Source organism: Micropterus dolomieu, linkage group LG07, assembly GCF_021292245.1.
Source record: "Micropterus dolomieu isolate WLL.071019.BEF.003 ecotype Adirondacks linkage group LG07, ASM2129224v1, whole genome shotgun sequence".
NCBI classification, from domain to species: domain Eukaryota; kingdom Metazoa; phylum Chordata; class Actinopteri; order Centrarchiformes; family Centrarchidae; genus Micropterus; species Micropterus dolomieu.
In genome coordinates, this window is record NC_060156.1 from 17,199,895 (window position 1) to 17,204,105 (window position 4,211).

A 4,211-nucleotide genomic window follows, 5' to 3' on the forward strand; every position below is an offset into this window, starting at 1 on the left:
GCGGGCCAGTCCATAGCATCAATGCCTTCCTGTTGCAGGAACTGCTGACACACTCCAGCCACATGAGATCTAGCATTGTGTTGCATTAGGAGGAACCCGGGGCCAACCGCACCAGCATATGGTCTCACAAGGGGTCTGAGGATCTCATCTCAGTACCTAATGGCAGTCAGGCTACCTCTGGCGAGCACATGGATGGCTGTGTGGCCCCCCAAAGAAATGCCACCCCACACCATTACTGACCCACCGCCAAACCAGTTATGCTGGAAGATGTTGCGGGCAGCAGAACGTTCTCCACGGCGTCTCCAGACTCTGTCACGTCTGTCGCATGTGCTCAGTGTGAACCTGCTTTCATCTGTAAAGAGCACAGGGCGCCAGTGGCGAATTTATCAGTCTTGGTGTTCTCTGGCAAATGGCAAACGTCCTGCACGGTGTTGGGCTGTAAGCACAACCCCCACCTGTGGATGTCGGGCGCTCATACCACCCTCATGGAGTCCGTTTCTGACCGTTTGAGCAGACACATGCACCATTGTGGCCTGCTGGAGGTCATTTTGCAGGGCTCTGGCAGTGCTCCGCCTGCTCCTCCTTGCACAAAGGCGGAGGTAGTGGTCCTGCTGCTGGGTTGTTGTCCTCCTACGGCCTCCTCTACGTCTCGTGATGTACTGGCCTGTCTCCTGGTAACGCCTCCATGCTCTGGACACTACGCTGACAGACACAGCAAACCTTCTTGCCACAGCTCGCATTGATGTGCCATCCTGGATGAGCTGCACTACCTGAGCCACTTGTGTGGGTTGTAGACTCCGTCTCATGCTACCACTAGAGTGAAAGCACCGCCAGCATTCAAAAGTGACCAAAACATCAGCCAGGAAGCATAGGAACTGAGAAGTGGTCTGTGGTCACCACCTGCAGAACCACTCCTTTATTTGGGGTGTCTTGCTAATTGCCTATAATTTCCACCTGTTGTCTATTCCATTTGTACAACAGCATGTGAAATTGATTGTCAATCAGTGTTGCTTCCTAAGTGGACAGTTTGATTTCACAGGAGTGTGATTGACTTGGAGTTACATTGTGTTGTTTAAGTGTTCCCTTTTTATTTTTTTGAGCAGTGTATGATTAATCATTGCTGCTGGAACACAGGAGCTATTAAAGTTTGGGAGTGAATTAAAATGAAATAATTTACCACTGAGGTGAAAAGGTGCCACAATCACATTTAAGGAGGTTACTTTCCCAAACAAAACACACAAAAGAGGATGTAAGACTAAATCATGCCTGCAAATGTGCTGACTCATCTGGGATAATATTACATGAGAAAAGTTGATCTACAGGAAAAAAACATCTGAAAGCTATACAGAATGCCTGTCAGCCTTACTGCATTATATTATTTTGAATTTTTATATTTTGAATTGTCACCTAAACATTTCGGCCATAAATTGATGCAGAAAAGGCAGAAAATGCTGCAAACAAATTTTCATATAATTGGCACTGAAGATTTCTTAAAAATGGTCTTAAAATCTCATCTCGTCCTCCTGAACCCTCTCATCATGATAGCAAGTACACCTGTAGAGTACAGTACTATCCAAAATAATACTGAAGCACTACAATACATCCTACTAGTGAAGATTACAACGTTACCTAGAGAGGGTAATCCACAATGCCTTTGTCATCATTCTTCGTGATTTTACTGTGGCTGTGATGAGTCATTACCCTTTGAAAAGTAAATGCTAGGTTTCTGCTTTCATTAAAAGTCATTCAGATTGCTACAAATTGCTCTCAGCATACAACTTTCGTATCTAAGGCATCTAATGGCCTTTGTTAAAGCCCTTTCCCTTTACACAAGGTTACATGAAGTTGTGGCTTATTTTGGCTTTTAGATATTGTATACAGCTCATGAAATTATTCTGTTTATTGCCACAATGGAAATGAACAACACAAAACACACATTCTCACCCCCACAAAAGGCTCGAGGTTTAGCTTTATAGTGTTATACAATCCATTCCGCAATGAAAGTTGTTGTTGTATGCTACACACACAAAATATATAAACATATATTTAAATTAGAATAGAATAGAACACTTAACCCTTAGTAGCTCCAGAGGTGTGCGACTTCTCACGTATATGGCAATTGTAAGTCACTTTGGACAAAAGCATGAGCTTAAATGACTAATTATAATTATTAAAAGGTGTAGCTGTTATTGGACGGAATATTTTATACTCATTATTACAGCCTTATTATTAGACAGCAGCACAAGGGGCTGCAAAATGCCCCCCTTTGAATCAGTGGTCAAAAATCTATAGGAGGCTGTCAGCACATTAAATATAGAAATGCACACAGATTTAGTTCACAGTTAGAAACTAGGGCTGAATAATTAATCAAAATATTATCCAAATCGCAGGAGCTACATTCTTTTAATAAACGTAAATGTCACAATGCCCCAAATCATATTCTCCAAACATAAGGAAACTTTTTTGCTTGTGCTTGTTTGGTGCAGACCAGAGCAAAAATCACATCATCATCATCATCTTTTTTATATATTTTTTTAGAATTCAATGCATAAATGACAATTCCCTCTAAAATCGTTCCTCATATCTCAATACCCTTAAAAATATATACCAGCTATAAAAGCACCTTTTTGACCTTGGACTCAGGGACCAAAGGTTGATGCAGCATTTATTTTTGTTTTTTAATCAGTAGAGCTGGCATGGCAGAGCAGAAAAGCAAGCTGTGGACGGATGGCTCAGATAACACCAACCAACTGCAATGGGTGCAATGTGTAGCTGGCTGTATGTTGCAGTGCACTTTGGTTGTCTCCTTTGAACTAGCTCACAGGCTTTGCTCCAGTTTATGGCAAGACGACCTTGGACTGCGCCATCCATTAGAATGATATAATGCATCCACAATACTAGTGATGCATTGATTTGATAAGATAGATTGGTATCACCTAGACGTGTACGATTTACATTGAATATAGTCACTGTTATTGTAAAAGACTGTTCACGGAGTCTGCCATGCCAGCTGCATAACAATTAGACTAGCTAATGACACAACAGTCAGTTCAGTTCAGTGTGCTTTATTGGCATGAATGTTTCATTTTAACAATGTTGCGAAAGCAGTTTCAAAATCAAAAGTTTACATTTAAATATGACAAGATTAATCCAATCAAAACTATTCAATTTAGCAGTTATAAATTGCAGAGAACAAAAATAACAAATACAGATACAGCATAAACAAATCCATGAATCTAGTAAACACAACAACATAATGTACCTTTTATCACTGTATATTTGACAACATCAAGCAAGTGCAACAACAGAAGACATAGCAAGCTTGCTAATAAGTTACTACTTACAGGAAGACGGCCAGCTCGGAATCTGTCCTGCATCCTTTCCACTCTTTTAACTCACACCAATGACTAAAAGCCATTGGAGTAAATGTAAAACGTATTTAATTTTCAATGTTTTATTATGAAAGTAAGAAAGAAAGAAAGACAGTGAAAGAAAGAAAGAAAAAGAAAGAAAGAAATTAATTTCCATTAAAGAAAATTTAGAGATGTTTGTGTATGCTGTCAATTATAGGTCTTAGAAAGAAAGAAAATCGGACTCGGCTGAAATCACATTCTGCAAGTCAGACCATTAAAAAATTGGAAATAAGAGTTTGCCAGGAAAATTGTAATTGATGCATCTCTAGTCTGCAGTGTAGTTCATACTCTAAACTACAGAACGCTGGCATCATGATCACGCTTCTACACTTCTGTCTATACTGTCACTCTTTCTAGCCCGTCCCCTTGAGCTCTCTTACTTGACACTGATGAGCGTATTGACTTTATGAAAAGCTTAACAAATTTCAGCAAAGTGCTCCTGATATTGGCTAGCTAAATAACCAGCCAGCCAAATCCAAACCTCGCTTATTTTATTATCTCTCGCTCTTGTGTCGAACTATCGTAATAAATAGCCTGGTATATCTGTGGTTCATACCAGGCTTGAAATCCAACCCACTGTGTGTGCTGCATTTCACTTGATGTTGAATCTTAATAAAAAACACTAGTGTCTAAAAACCGTATTGACAAGAACGAGGCAGAGGATAAAACTAGGAAATCATCTGGGGCAGTGTGGGTGGGCCATCAAGGCCACTGTTGCCAAGGGACACTTAACTTTTTGAGGGGCATATGGTCAGACTGAGGGGAGAACTTCTTGCCCTAGGGGAAGGGCTGGACGAT